Source organism: Panulirus ornatus, chromosome 16, assembly GCF_036320965.1.
Source record: "Panulirus ornatus isolate Po-2019 chromosome 16, ASM3632096v1, whole genome shotgun sequence".
In the NCBI taxonomy this organism is placed as follows: domain Eukaryota; kingdom Metazoa; phylum Arthropoda; class Malacostraca; order Decapoda; family Palinuridae; genus Panulirus; species Panulirus ornatus.
The window spans coordinates 20,549,527-20,567,026 of NC_092239.1; the positions used below are offsets into that span (position 1 = coordinate 20,549,527).

General features: G+C 41.3%; 1 protein-coding gene across 1 annotated transcript in view; it reads right to left on the bottom strand.

The window, feature by feature from the left end:
- The window catches only part of LOC139754186 (UDP-glycosyltransferase UGT5-like), a 209,065-nt gene extending 197,916 nt beyond the window's left edge, over nt 1-11,149 (bottom strand). The window contains exon 1 of the mRNA XM_071671397.1: nt 11,010-11,149. The gene's annotated coding sequence lies outside the window, so the exon portion shown is untranslated. The remainder of the gene's footprint in view (nt 1-11,009) is intronic.
- Nucleotides 11,150-17,500: the final 6,351 nt, after the last annotated feature.

Consider the following 17,500-nt stretch of genomic DNA (forward strand, 5'->3'; position numbering starts at 1 on the left):
CCAAAACACCCTATATCTACCACTCTATCATCAAACACATTCAACAAACCTTCAAAATACTCACTTCATCTCCTTCTTACATCAAAATTACTTATTATCACCTCCACATTAGCCCTTCACTGAAGTTCCTATTTGTTTCCTTGTCTTACTCACTTTAGTTACCTCCTTACAAAACATCTTTTTATTCTCCATAAAACTTACTGATTCTCTCTCACTCCACCTCCCATTTGCCCTCTTTTTCACCTCTTGCACCTTTTTCTTGATCTCCTGCCTTTTGTATATATATCTATATATATATATATATATATATATATATATATATATATATATATTTTCTTTTTTTTTTTTTTTTTTTTTTTTTATACTTTGTCGCTGTCTCCCGCGTCTGCGAGGTAGCGCAAGGAAACAGACGAAAGAAATGGCCCAACCCCCCCCCCCCATACACATGTACATACACACGTCCACACACGCAAATATACATACCTACACAGCTTTCCATGGTTTACCCCAGACGCTTCACATGCCTTGCTTCAATCCACTGACAGCATACCACATGACTCCAATTCACTCTATTTCTTGCCCTCCTTTCACCCTCCTGCATGTTCAGGCCCCGATCACACAAAATCTTTTTCACTCCATCTTTCCACCTCCAATTTGGTCTCCCTCTTCTCCTCGTTCCCTCCACCTCCGACACATATATCCTCTTGGTCAATCTCTCCTCACTCATTCTCTCCATGTGCCCAAACCATTTCAAAACACCCTCTTCTGCTCTCTCAACCACGCTCTTTTTATTTCCACACATCTCTCTTACCCTTACGTTACTTACTCGATCAAACCACCTCACACCACACATTGTCCTCAAACAATATATATATATATATATATATATATATATATATATATATATATATATATATATATATATATATATATATATATATATATATATATATATATATATATATATATATATATATATATATATATATATATATACATATATATATATATATATATATATATATATATATATATATATATATATATATATATATATATATATATATATATATATGTATATGATATTCTTTATTTTGCTTTGTCGCTGTCTCCCGCATTTGCGAGGTAGCGCAAGGAAATAGACGAAAGAAATGGCCAAACCCACCCCCATACACATGTATATACATACACGTCCACACACGCAAATATACATACCTATACATCTCAATGTACACATATATATACACACACAGACACATACATATATACCCATGCACACAATTCACAGTCTGCCTTTATTCATTCCCATCGCCACCTCGCCACACATGGAATACCATCCCCCTCCCCCCTCATGCGTGCGAGGTAGCGCTAGGAAAAGACAACAAAGGCCCCATTCGTTCACACTCAGTCTCTAGCTATAATGCAATAATGCCCGAAACCACAGCTCCCTTTCCACATCCAGGTACCACACAACTTTCCATGGTTTACCCCAGACGCTTCACATGCCCTGATTCATTCCACTGACAGCACCTCAACCCCGGTATACCACATCGATCCAATTCTCTCTATTCCTTCCCCCCTATCACCCTCCTGCATGTTCAGGCCCCGATCACACAAAATCTTTTTCACTCAATCTTTCCACCTCCAATTTGGTCTCCCACTTCTCCTCGTTCCCTCCACCTCCGACACACATATCCTCCTGGTTTATCTTTCCTCACTCATTCTCTCCATGTGCCCAAACCATTTCAAAAAACCCTCTTCTGCTCTCTCAACCACGCTCTTTTTATTTCCACACATCTCTCTTACCCTTACATTACTTACTCGATCAAACCACCTCACACCACACAATGTCCTCAAACATCTCATTTCCAGCACATCCACCCTCCTGCGCACAACTCTATCCATAGCCCACGCCTCGCAACCATATAGCATTGTTGGAACCACTATTCCTTCAAACATACCAATTTTTGCTTTCCGAGATAATGTTCTCGACTTCCACACATTCTTCAAGGCTCCCAGGATTTTCGCCCCCTCCCCCACCCTATGATTCCTTTCCGCTTACATGGTTAAATCTGCTGCCAGATCCACTCCCAGATATCTAAAACACATTACTTCCTCCAGTTTTTCTCCATTCAAACTTCATCCCAATTAACTTGACCCTCAACCCTACTGTACCTAATAACCTTGCTCTTATTCACATTTACTCTTAACTTTCTTCTTTCACACACTTTACCAAACTCAGTCACCAGCTTCTGCAGTTTCTCAGATGAATCAGCCACCAGCGCTGTATCATCAGCGAACAACAACTGACTCACTTCCCAAGCTCTCTCATCCACAACAGACTTCACACTTGCCCCTCTTTCCAAAACACTTCCATTCACCTCCCTAACAACTCCATCCAGAAACATATTAAACAATCATGACGACATCACACACCCCTGCCGCAAATTTACATTCACTGAGAACCAATCACCTTCCTCTCTTCCTACACGTACACATGCCTTACATCCTCGATAAAAACTTTTCACTGCTTCTAACAACTTGCCTCCCACACCATATATTCTTAATACCTTCCACAGAGCATCTCTATCAACTCTATCACACGCCTTCTGCAGATCCATAAATCTACATACAAATCCATTTGCTTTTCTAAGTATTTCTCACATACATTCTTCAAAGCAAACACCTGATCCACACACACACACACACACAGACATATATATATATATATATATATATATATATATATATATATATATATATATATATATATATATATATATATATATATATTTCTTTTTTTGTCGCTGTCTCCCGCGTTTGCGAGGTAGCGCAAGGAAACAGACGAAAGAAATGGCCCAACCTTCCCCCATACACATGTATACACATACGTCCACACACGCAAATATACATACCTACACAGCTTTCCATGGTTTACCCCTGACGCTTCATATGCCCTGATACAATCCACTGACAGCACGTCAACCCCGGTATACCACATCGATCCAATTCACTCTATTCCTTGCCCCCCTTTCACCCTCCTGCATGTTCTGGCCCCGATCACACAAAATCCTTCTCACTCCATCTTTCCACCTCCAATTTGGTCTCCCACTTCTCCTCGTTCCCACCACCTCCGACACATATATCCTCTTGGTCAATCTTTCCTCACTCATTCTCTCCATGTGCCCAAACCATTTCAAAACACCTTCTTCTGCTCTCTCAACCACGCTCTTTTTATTTCCACACATCTCTCTTACCCTTACGTTACTTACTCGATCAAACCACCTCATACCACACATTGTCCTCAAACATCTCATTTCCAGCACATCCATCCTCCTGCGCACAACTCTACCAATAGCCCACGCCTCGCAACCATACAACATTGTTGGAACCACTATTCCTTCAAACATACCCATTTCTGCTTTCCGAGATAATGTTCTCGGCTTCCACACATTCTTCAAGGCTCCCAGGATTTTCGCCCCCTCCCCCACCCTATGATCCACTTCCGCTTCCATGGTTCCATCCGCTGCCAGATCCACTCCCAGATATCTTTTTCTTCGTTCAAACTTACCTCCCAGTTGACTTGACCCTCAACCCTACTGTACCTAATTACCTTGCTCTTATTCACATTTACTCTTAACTTTCTTCTTTCACACACTTTACCAAACTCAGTCACCAGCTTCTGCAGTTTCTCACATGAATCAGCCACCAGCGCTGTATCATCAGCGAACAACAACTGACTCACTTCCCAAGCTCTCTCATCCCCAACAGACTTCATACTTGCCCCTATTTCCAAAACTCTTGCATTCACCTCCCTAACAACCCCATCCATAAACAAATTAAACAACCATGGAGACATCACACACCCCTGCCGCAAACCTACATTCACTGAGAACCAATCACTTTCCTCTCTTCCTACACGTACACATGCCTTACATCCTCGATAAAAACTTTTCACTGCTTCTAACAATTTGCCTCCCACACCATATATTCTTAATACCTTTCACAGAGCATCTCTATCAACTCTATCATATGCCTTCTCCAGATCCCTAAATGCTACATACAAATCCATTTGCTTTCCTAAGTATTTCTCACATACATTCTTCAAAGCAAACACCCGATCCACACATCCTCTACCACTTCTGAAACCACACTGCTCTTCCCCAATCTGATGCTCTGTACATGCCTTCACCCTCTCAATCAATACCCTCCCATATAATTTACCAGGAATACTCAACAAACTTATACCTCAGTAATTTCAACACTCACTCTTATCCCCTTTGCCTTTGTACAATGGCACTATGCACGCATTCCGCCAATCCTCAGACACCTTACCATGAGTCATACATACATTAAATAACCTTACCAACCAGTCAATAATACAGTCACCCCCTTTTTTAATAAATTCCACTGCAATACCATCCAAACCTGCTGCCTTGCCGGCTTTCATCTTCCGCAAAGCTTTTACTACCTCTTCTCTGTTTACCAAATCATTTTCCCTAACCCTCTCACTTTGCACACCACCTCGACCAAAACACCTTATATCTGCCACTCTATCATCAAACACATTCAACAAACCTTCAAAATACTCACTCCATCTCCTTCTCACATCACCACTACTTGTTATCACCTCCCCATTTGCGCCCTTCACTGAAGTTCCCATTTGCTCCCTTGTCTTACGCACTTTATTTACCTCCTTCCAGAACATCTTTTTATTTTCCCTAAAATTTAATGATACTCTCTCACCCCAACTCTCATTTGCCATCTTTTTCGCCTCTTGCACCTTTCTCTTGACCTCCTGTCTCTTTCTTTTATACATCTCCCATTCAATTGCATTTTCTCCCTGCAAAAATCGTCCAAATGCCTCTCTCTTCTCTTTCACTAATAATCTTACTTCTTCATCCCACCACTCACTACCCTTTCTAATCAACCCACCTCCCACGCTTCTCATGCCACAAGCATCTTTTGCGCAATCCATCACAGCTTCCCTAAATACATCCCATTCCTCCCCCACTCCCCTTATGGTTTGGGAACATGGGATGTATTTTTTTTTCTTTGTCGCTGTCTCCCGCGTTTGCGAGGTTGCGCAAGGAAACAGACGAAAGGAATGGCCCAACCCACCCCCATACACATGTATACACATACGTCCACACACGCAAATATACATACCTACACAGCTTTTCATGGTTTACCCCTGACGCTTCACATGCCCTGATTCAATCCACTGACAGCACGTCAACCCCGGTATACCACATCGATCCAATTCACTCTATTCCTTGCCCTCCTTTCACCCTCCTGCATGTTCAGGCCCCGATCACACAAAATCTTTTTCACCCCATCTTTCCACCTCCAATTTGGTCTCCCACTTCTCCTCGTTCCCTCCACCTCCGACACATATATCCTCTTGGTCAATCTTTCCTCACTCATTCTCTCCATGTGCCCAAACCATTTCAAAACGCCCTCTTCTGCTCTCTCAACCACGCTCTTTTTAATTCCACACATCTCTCTTACCCTTACGTTACTTACTCGATCAAACCAACTCACACCACACATTGTCCTCAAACATCTCATTTCCAGCACATCCATCCTCCTGCGCACAACTCTATCCATAGCCCACGCCTCGCAACCATACAACATTGTTGGAACCACTATTCCTTCAAACATACCCATTTTTGCTTTCCGAGATAATGTTCTCGACTTCCACACCTTCTTCAAGGCTCCCAGAATTTTCGCCCCCTCCCCCACCCTATGATATAGCGAGGTAGCGTTAATAACAGAGGATTGGGCCTTTCAGGGAATATCCTCACCTGACCCCTTCTCTGTTCCTTCTCTTGGAAAATTAGAAAAAAAAAAATAAAGCGAGAGGGGAGGATTTGCAGCCACCCGCTCCCTCCCCTTTTAGTCGGCTTCTACGACACGCAGGGAATATGTGGGAAGTATTCTTTCTCCCCTATATTCTTTCTTTCTTTCAAACTATTCGCCATTTCCCGCATTAGCAAGGTAGCATTAAGAACGGAGGACTGGGCCTCTGAGGGAATATCCTCACCTGGACCCCTTCTCTGTTCCCTCTTTTGGAAAATTAAAAAAAAAAAAAAAGAGGGGAGGATTTCCAGCCTCCGGTCCCTCCCCTTTTATCGCCTTCTACGACACGCAGTGAATACGTGGGAAGTATTCTTTCTCCACTAGCTCCAGCTCCAGGGATATATATATATATATATATATATATATATATATATATATATATATATATATATATATATATATATGGTTTAAAAAGCGAGATATACATAAGTACATAAGGAGAGATGGCCAGAGAGCGTTATTGGATTACGTGTTAATTCACAGAAGCGCGAAAGAGAGACTCTTGGATGTTAATATGCTGAGAGGTGCAACTGGAGGGATGTCTGATCATTATCTTGTGGAGGCTAAGATGATGATTTGTATGGGTTTACAGAAAACAAGAGTGAATGTTGGGGTGAGGAGGGTGGTGAGAGTAAGTGAGCTTGGGAAGGAGACTTGTGTGAGGAAGTACCAGGAGAGACTGAGTACAGAATGGAAAAAGGTGAGAACAATGGAAGTAAGGGGAGTGGGGGAGGAATGGGATGTATTTAGGGAATCAGTGATGGATTGCGCAGAAGATGCTTGTGGCATGAGAAGAGTGGGAGATGGGTTGATTAGAAAGGGTTGTGAGTGGTGGGATGAAAAAGTAAGATTATTAGTGAAAGAGAAGAGAGAGGCATTTGGACGATTTTTAAATTAGCCAGGCCCATAGCCTAGCGGTAGCGTTCCCGCCTCTTACACAGGGGTCCCGGGATTCATCCTGGCGGTTGGATGCAATTGAGTGGGAGATGTATAAAAGAAAGAGACAGGAGGTCAAGAGAAAGGTGCAAGAGGTGAAAAAGAGGGCAAATGAGAGTTGGGGGGAGAGAGTATCATTAAATTTTAGGGAGAATAAAAAGATGTTCTGGAAGGAGGTAAATAAAGTGCGTAAGACAAGGGAGCAAATGGGAACTTCAGTGAAGGGCGCAAATGGGGAGGTGATAACAAGTAGTGGTGATGTGAGAAGGAGATGGAGTGAGTATTATGAAGGTTTGTTGAATGTGTTTGATGATAGAGTGGCAGATATAGGGAGTTTTGGTCTAGGTGGTGTGCAAAGTGAGAGGGTTAGGGAAAATGATTTGGTAAACAGAGAAGAGGTAGTAAAAGCTTTGCGGAAGATGAAAGCAGGCAAGGCAGCAGGTTTGGATGGTATTGCAGTGGAATTTATTAAAAAAGGGGGTGACTGTATTGTTGACTGGTTGGTAAGATTATTTAATGTATGTATGACTCATGGTCAGGTGCCTGAGGATTGGTGGAATGCGTGCATAGTGCCATTGTACAAAGGCAAAGGGGATAAGAGTGAGTGCTCAAATTACACAGGTGTAAGTTTGTTGAGTATTCCTGGTAAATTATATGGGAGGGTGTTGATTGAGAGGGAGAAGGCATGTACAGAGCATCAGATTGGGGAATAGCAGTGTGGTTTCAGAAGTGGTAGAGGATGTGTGGATCAGGTGTTTGCTTTGAAGAATGTATGTGAGAAATACTTAGAAAAGCAAATGGATTTGTATGTAGCATTTATGGATCTTGAGAAGGCATATGATAGAGTTGATAGAGATGCTCTGTGGAAGGTATTAAGAATATATGGTGTGGGAGGCAAGTTGTTAGAAGCAGTGAAAAGTTTTTATCGAGGATGTAAGGCATGTGTACGTGTAGGAAGAGAGGAAAGTGATTGGTTCTCAGTGAATGTAGGTTTGCGGCAGGGGTGTGTGATGTATCCATGGTTGTTTAATTTGTTTATGGATGGGGTTGTTAGGGAGTTGAATGCAAGAGTTTTGGAAATAGGGGCAAGTATGAAGTCTGTTGTGGATGAGACAGCTTGGGAAGTGAGTCAGTTGTTGTTCGCTGATGATACAGCGCTGGTGACTGATTCATGTGAAAAACTGCAGAAGCTGGTGACTGAGTTTGGTAAAGTGTGTGAAAGAGGAAAGTTAAGAGTAAATGTGAATAAGAGCAAGGTTATTAGGTACAGTAGGGTTGAGGGTCAAGTCAATTGGGAGGTTAGTTTGAATGGAGAAAAACTGGAGGAAGTAAAGTGTTTTAGATATCTGGGAGTGGATCTGGCAGTGGATGGAACCATGGAAGCGTAAGTGAATCATAGGGTGGGGGAGGGGGCGAAAATCCTGGAGCCTTGAAGAATGTGTGGAAGTCGAGAACATTATCCCGGAAAGCAAAAATGGGTATGTTTGAAGGAATAGTGGTTCCAACAATGTTGTATTGTTGCGAGGCGTGGGCTATGGATAGAGTTGTGCGCAGGAGGGTGGATGTGCTGGAAATGAGATGTTTGAGGACAATGTGTTGTGTGAGGTGGTTTGATCGAGTAAGTAATTTAAGGGTAAGAGAGATGTGTGGAAATAAAAAGAGCGTGGTTGAGAGAGCAGAAGAGGGTGTTTTGAAATGGTTTGGGCACATGGAGAGAATGAATGAGGAAAGATTGACCAAGAGGATATATGTGTCGGAGGTGGAGGGAACGAGGAGAAGTGGGAGACCAAATTGGAGGTGGAAAGATGGAGTGAAAAAGATTTTGTGTGATCGGGGCCTGAACATGCAGGAGGGTGAAAGGAGGGCAAGGAATAGAGTGAACTGGATCGATGTGGTATACTGGGGTTGACGTGCTGTCAGTGGATTGAATCAGGGCATGTGAAGCGTCTGGGGTAAACCATCGAAAGTTGTGTGGGGCCTGGATGTGGAAAGGGAGCTGTGGTTTCGGGCACTATTGCGTGGCAGCTAGAGACTGAGTGTGAACGAATGGGGCCTTTGTTGTCTTTTCCTAGTGCTACCTCGCACACATGAGGGGGGAGGGGGATGGTATTCCATGTGTGGCGAGGTGGCGATGGGAGTGAATGGGGGCAGACAGTGTGAATTGTGTGCATGGGTATATATGTATGTGTCTGTGTATGTATATATGTGTACATTGAGATGTATAGGTATGTATATTTGCGTGTGTGGACGTGTGTGTGTGTATACATTGTGTATGGGGGTGGGTTGGGCCATTTCTTTCGTCTCTTTCCTCGCGCTACCTCGCAAACGCGGGAGACAGCGAGAAAGCAAAATAAAAAGAAATAAAATAATATATATATATATATATATATATATATATATATATATATATATATATATATATAAATATATATATATATATATATATATATATATATATATATATATATATATATATATATAAATATATATATATATATATATATATATATATATATATATATATATATATATATATATATATATATACTTGCTGCCTTTATCAATTTTCGTCGCCACCCCGACACACAGGAAATGCATCCCCCGCTTCCAGCGAGGTAGCGCTAGGAACAGACAAAAAGGCCACATTCGTTCACACTCAGTCTCTAGCTGTCATTTGTAATGCTGCGAAATCACAGCTCCCTTTCCACATCCAGGCCCCACAGACCTTCCCTATATATATATATATATATATATATATATATATATATATATATATATATATATATATATATATATATATATACGTATATATATATGAGAAGAGTGGGAGGTGGGTTGATTAGAAAGGGTAGTGAGTGGTGGGATGAAGAAGTAAGAGTATTAGTGAAAGAGAAGAGAGAGGCATTTGGACGATTTTTGCAGGGAAAAAATGAAATTGAGTGGGAGATGTATAAAAGAAAGAGACAGGAGGTCAAGAGAAAGGTGCATGAGGTAAAAAAAGGGCAAATGAGATTTGGGGTGAGAGAGTATCATTAAATTTTAGGGAGAATAAAATGATGTTCTGGAAGGAGGTAAATAAAGTGCGTAAGACAAGGGAGCAAATGGGAACTTCAGTGAAGGGCGCAAATGGGGAGGTGATAACAAGTAGTGGTGATGTGAGAAGGAGATGGAGTGAGTATTTTGAAGGTTTGTTGAATGTGTTTGATGATAGAGTGGCAGATATAGGGTGTTTTGGTCGAGGTGGTGTGCAAAGTGAGAGGGTTAGGGAAAATGAGTTGGTAAACAGAGAAGAGGTAGTAAAAGCTTTGCGGAAGATGAAAGCCGGCAAGGCAGCAGGTTTGGATGGTATTGCAGTGGAATTTATTAAAAAGGGGATGACTGTATTGTTGACTGGTTGGTAAGGTTATTTAATGTATGTATGACTCATGGTGAGGTGCCTGAGGATTGGCGGAATGCGTGCATAGTGCCATTGTACAAAGGCAAAGGGGATAAGAGTGAGTGCTCAAATTACAGAGGTATAAGTTTGTTGAGTATTCCTGGTAAATTATATGGGAGGATATTGATTGAGAGGGTGAAGGCATGTACAGAGCATCAGATTGGGGAAGAGCAGTGTGGTTTCAGAAGTGGTAGAGGATGTGTGGATCAGGTGTTTGCTTTGAAGAATGTATGTGAGAAATACTTAGAAAAGCAAATGGATTTGTATGTAGCATTTATGGATCTGGAGAAGGCATATGATAGAGTTGATAGAGATGCTCTGTGGAAGGTATTAAGATATATATATATATATATATATATATATATATATATATATATATATATATATATATATATATACAAAGTTGGAATCACTGTTAAGCATAATCGCAGTATACTTGTGTCAGTGCGTATGCTTAAATAACTTGACATTTATTGTGTACGAATTAAGTAGTCTACAGAAGTCCATTAAAATGATTAACTCAAAACAGTTTTTGGTAGCTTACCAACATCATTATACTAAACAAGTTGTTTGCAAGCAATTACTGAAATTTAAAGTCGAGTTGCATATAAACATTCACTTCATGAGCACAGTTTTTTGTGTGGGTTGTTATTGTAAACACTTAAACGTTGGTGACGGATACTAGAAATAAGCATAACATAAATTACCTTTCTGACTAAACATATGAAAAACCTGGCTTACCACCTTGAGCGAACGATATTGAAACCTGACTTACTTCTCAGATTAAACAATACCAAATGATGTCAGACTGGACACACAGTGTAATGCTTATGCGATGTGAAGTGATGCCCGACACAAATTCGTCTGTGGTTGCGATGACTGACTATGTTACACTAACAGTACCAGTGCTTGGCTTGGTTGCACTCCACGAACCGTCACTTTGCTTCAAGGTCAATGAATTAACTAACAAAGAAAACGAGAAATGTTCAGTGGGATACTGCAGCACTGTTGCCGAAAAGCGAGCAACAGTTGAGTGAAAGAAAATGCTTCTGCACACACTTTAAATACATCTAAAATGCTTATGCATTCACTTAAAATACATCTAGTCATTCTAATCACTTTCTGGTATTGCAAGGTTCTGTAATCACAATAACACGCTGAAAACGTTTTAACAAACACTGACGAGGTTCCATTTTCAGTCGGGTAGGGCTGGCTTATATATTAGGGAACAACAGCAGAATGCTGGAAAAGATTGAACTGATGTGGCTTGGTGACCAAGAAAACTTGCAAATGTGCGATGACAGAGTAAAATAGAAGCACTGGATGAGCTATCAATCATCGCCTTGTTATCACCCAACAATGAAACTATCCAAGTGGGTAGTGGTTGACAGTGTCAGATAAGATCCTAAACGTGCCGCTTTATCTTTGTATGAGTGTTTACTTATGTACTGACCGAGGAGGGTGCATACTTCATCGAAAGACTTATCAATCATTGTCTGTAGCACTTATTGTGAGTACATACACACACACACACACACACACACTCTCTCTCTCTCTCTCTCTCTCTCTCTCTCTCTCTCTCTCTCTCTCTCTCTCTCTCTCTCTCTCTCTATATATATATATATATATATATATATATATATATATATTCATACCATTCGCCATTTCCGCGTTAGCGAGGTAGCGTTAACAACAGAGGACTGGGCCTTTGAGGGAATATCCTCATCTGGCCCCCTTCTCTGTTCCTTCTTTTGGAAAAAAACAAACAAACGAGAGGGGAGGATTTCCAGCAACTTATATATATATATATATATATATATATATATATATATATATATATATATATATATATATATATATATATATTTCTTTCAAACAATTTGCCATTTCCCGCGTTAGCAAGGTAGCGTTAAGAACAGAGCACTGGGCCTCTAAGGGAATATCCTCACCTGGCCCCCTTCTCTGTTCCTTCCCTTGGAAAATTAAAAAAAAAAACGAGAGGGGAGGATTTCCAGCCCCCCGCTCCGTCCCCTTTTAGTCGCCTTCTACGACACGCAGGGAATACGTGGGAAATATTAGTATACTTTGCCGCTGTCTCAGCGAGGCAACGCAAGGAAACAGACAAAAGAATGGCCCAACCCGCCCACATACACATGTATATACACATATACACACCCACACATGCACATATACTTACCTAAGTATGTCAGCGTATACATACACACACATACACAGACCTATACATACACACACATGCACACATTCACACCTGCTGCCCTCATCCATTCCTGCCACCACCCCGCCTAACATGAAATGGCACCCCCCTCCCTCCCTCCACGCGCATGCGAGGTAGCGTTAGGAAAGGAAAACAAAGGCCACATTCGCTCACACCCAGTCTGCAGCTGTTCCTTGCAAGCTTCTCACCCTCAAGTATGTTCGGGGTCTTTTTGACTCCATCCTTCCACCTGGGGAGAAAGAATACTTCCCACGTATTCCCTGCGTGTCGTAGAAGGCGACTAAAAGGGGAGGGAGCGGGGGGGGGGGGGCTGGGAATCCTCCCTTATCGTTTTTTTTTTTTAATTTTCCAAAAGAAGGAACTGAGAGGGGGAGCCAAGGGAAGATTTTCTCTCTAAGGCTCAGTCCTCTAGTCTTGGAGCTACCTTGCTAATGTGGGAAATGGCGAATATGTATGAAATATATATATATATATATATATATATATATATATATATATATATATATATATATATTTATTTATTTATTTTTTCTATTTTGCTTTGTCGCTGTCTCCCGCGTTTGCGAGGTAGCGCAAGGAAACAGACGAAAGAAATGGCCCAACCCATCCCCATACACATGTATATACACACACGTCCACACACGCAAATATACATACCTATACATCTCAATGTACACATATATATACACACACAGACACATACATATATACCCATGCACACAATTCACACTGTCTGCCTTTATTCATTCCCATCGCCACCTCACCACACATGGAATACCATCCCCCTCCCCCCTCATGTGTGCGGGGTAGCGCTAGGAAAAGACAACAAAGGCCTCATTCGTTCACACTCAGTCTCTAGCTGTCATGCAATAATGCACCGAAACCACAGCTCCCTTTCCACATCCAAACCCCACACAACTTTCCATGGTTTACCCCAGACGCTTCACATGCCCTGATTCAATCCACTGACAGCACGTCAACCCCGGTATACCACATCCATCCAATTCACTCTATTCCTTGCCCGCCTTTCACCCTCCTGCATGTTCAGGCCCCGATCACTCAAAATCTTTTTCACTCCATCTTTCCACCTCCAATTTGGTCTCCCACTTCTCCTCGTTCCCTCCACCTCCGACAAATATATCCTCTTGGTCAATCTTTCCTCACTCATTCTCTCCATGTGCCCAAACCATTTCAAAACACCCTCTTCTGCTCTCTCAACCACGCTCTTTTTATTTCCGGACATCTCTCTTACCCTTACATCACTTACTCGATGAAACTACCTTACACCACACATTGTCCTCAAACATCTCATTTCCAGCACATCCACCCTCCAGCGCACAACTCTATCCATAGCCCACGCCTCGCAACCATACAACATTGTTGGAACCACTATTCCTTCAAACATACCCATTTTTGCTTTCCGAGATAATGTTCTCGACTTACACACATTCTTCAAGGCTCCCAGGATTTTCGCTCCCTCCCCCACCCTATGATTCACTTCCGCTTCCATGGTTCCATCCGCTGCCAGATCCACTCCCAGATATCTAAACACTTTATTTCCTCCAGTTTTTCTCCATTCAATCTTACCTCCCAATTGACTTGACCCTCAACCCTACTGTACCTAATGACCTTGCTCTTATTCACATTTACTCTTAACTTTCGTCTTTAACACAATTTACCAAACTCAGTCACCAGCTTCTGCAGTTTTTCACATGAATCAGCCACCAGCGCTGGATCATCAGCGAACAACAACTGACTCACTTCCCAAGCTCTCTCATCCACAACAGACTTCATTCTTGCCCCTCTTTCCAAAACTCTTCCATTCACCTCCCTAACAACCCCATCTATAAACAAATTAAACAACCATGGAGACATCACACACCCCTGCCGCAAACCTACATTCACTGAGAACCAATCACTTTCCTCTCTTCCTACACGTACACATGCCTTACATCCTCGATAAAAACTTTTCCTGCTTCTAACAACTTGCCACCCACACCATATATTCTTCATACCTTCCACAGAGCATCTCTATCAACTCTATCATATGCCTTCTCCCGATCCATAAATGCTACATACAAATCCATTTGCTTTTCTAAGTATTTCTCACATACATTCTTCAAAGCAAACACCTGATCCACACATCCTCTACCACTTCTGAAACCACACTGCTCTTCCCCAATCTGATGCTATATATATATATATATATATATATATATTCTTATGAGTCCACGGGGAAAATGAAACACGAAAAGTTCCCAAGTGCACTTTCGTGTAATGATCACATCATCAGGGGAGACACACGAGAGAAATATAACAGTCAGTTGAAATACTTCGAAGAGATGATGTGATTATTACACGAAAGTGCACTTGGGAACTCTTCGTGTTTCATTTTCACCGTGGACTCAGAGGAATATCTTGATCACGCGCAAAATTGTGATCCTTTCCAATATATATACATATATATATATATATATATATATATATATATATATATATATATATATATATATATATATATATATATACATATATATATATATATATATATATATATATATATATATATATATATATATATATATATATATATATATATACATATATGTATATATATATATATATATATATATATATATATATATATATATATATATATATATATATATATATATATATGTAAATTGAAATGGTGAAGAGCTTGTAGATTTATGTGCTGAAAAAGGACTGGTGATTGGGAATACCTGGTTTACAAAGCGAGATATACATAAGTATACGTATGTAAGTAGGAGAGACGGCCAGAGAGCGTTATTGGATTACGTGTTAATTGACAGGCGCGCGAAAGAGAGACTTTTGGATGTTAATGTGCTGAGAGGTGCAACTGGAGGGATGTCTGATCATTATCTTGTGGAAGCTAAGGTGAAGATTTGTATGGGATTTCAGGAAAGAAGAGTGAATGTTGGGGTGAAGAGGGTGGTGAGAGTAAGTGAGCTTGGGAAGGAGACTTGTGTGAGAAAGTACCAGGAGAGACTGAGTACAGAATGGAAAAAGGTGAGAACAATGGAAGTAAGGGGAGTGGGGGAGGAATGGGATGTATTTAGGGAATCAGTGATGGATTGCGCAAAAGATGCTTGTGGCATGAGAAGAGTGGGAGGTGGGTTGATTAGAAAGGGTAGTGAGTGGTGGGATGAAGAAGTAAGATTATTAGTGAAAGAGAAGAGAGAGGCATTTGGACGATTTTTGCAGGGAAAAAATGCAATTGGGTGGGAGATGTATAAAAGAAAGAGACAGGAGGTCAAGAGAAAGGTGCAAGAGGTGAAAAAGAGGGCAAATGAGAGTTGGGGTGAGAGAGTATCATTAAATTTTAGGGAGAATAAAAAGATGTTCTGGAAGGAGGTAAATAAAGTTCGTAAGACAAGGGAGCAAATGGGAACTTCAGCGAAGGGCGCAAATGGGGAGGTGATAACAAGTAGTGGTGATGTGAGGAGATGGAGTGAGTATTTTGAAGGTTTGTGAATGTGTTTGATGATAGAGTGGCAGATATAGGGTGTTTTGGTCGAGGTGGTGTGCAAAGTGCGAGGGTTAGGGAAAATGATTTGGTAAACAGAGAAGAGGTAGTAAAAGCTTTGCGGAAGATGAAAGCCGGCAAGGCAGCAGGTTTGGATGGTATTGCAGTGGAATTTATTAAAAAAGGTGGTGACTGTATTATTGACTGGTTGGTAAGATTATTTAATGTATGTATGACTCATGGTGAGGTGCCTGAGGATTGGCGGAATGCGTGCATAGTGCCATTGTACAAAGGCAAAGGGGATAAGAGTGAGTGCTCAAATTACACAGGTATAAGTTTGTTGAGTATTCCTGGTGAATTATATGGAAGGGTATTGATTGAGAGGGTGAAGGCATTTACAGAGCATCAGATTGGGGAAGAGCAGTGTGGTTTCAGAAGTGGTAGAGGATGTGTGGATCAGGTGTTTGCTTTGAAGAATGTATGTGAGAAATACTTAGAAAAGCAAATGGATTTGTATGTAGCATTTATGGATCGGGAGAAGGCATATGATAGAGTTGATAGAGATGCTCTGTGGAAGGTATTAAGAATATATGGTGTGGGAGGCAAGTTGTTAGAAGCAGTGAAAAGTTTTTATCGAGGATGTAAGGCATATGTACGTGTAGGAAGAGAGGAAAGTGATTGGTTCTCAGTGAACGTAGGTTTGCGGCAGGGGTGTGTGATGTCTCCATGGTTGTTTAATTTGTTTATGGATGGGGTTGTTAGGGAGGTGAATGCAAGAGTTTTGGAAAGAGGGGCAAGTATGAAGTCTGTTGGGGATGAGAGAGCTTGGGAAGTGAGTCAGTTGTTGTTGGCTGATGATACAGCGCTGGTGGCTGATTCATGTGAGAAACTGCAGAAGCTGGTGACTGAGTTTGGTAAAGTGTGTGAAAGAAGAAAGTTAAGAGTAAATGTGAATAAGAGCAAGGTTATTAGGTACAGTAGGTTTGAGGGTCAAGTCAATTGGGAGGTAAGTTTGAATGGAGAAAAACTGGAGGAAGTAAAGTGTTTTAGATATCTGGGAGTGGATCTGGCAGCGGATGGAACCATGGAAGCGGCAGTGGATCATAGGGTGGGGGAGGGGGCGAAAATCCTGGAAGCCTTGAAGAATGTGTGGAAGTCGAGAACATTATCTCGGAAAGCAAAAATGGGTATGTTTGAAGGAATAGTGGTTCCAACAATGTTGTATGGTTGCGAGGCGTGGGCTATAGATAGAGTTGTGCGCGGGAGGATGGATGTGCTGGAAATGAGATGTTTGAGGACAATATGTGTTGTGAGGTGGTAAGGGTAAGAGAGATGTGTGGAAATAAAAAGAGCGTGGTTGAGAGAGCAGAAGAGGGTGTTTTGAAATGGTTTGGGCACATGGAGAGAATGAGTGAGGAAAGATTGACCAAGAGGATATATGTGTCGGAGGTGGAGGGAACGAGGAGAAGTGGGAGACCAAATTGGAGGTGGAAAGATGGAGTGAAAAAGATTTTGTGTGATC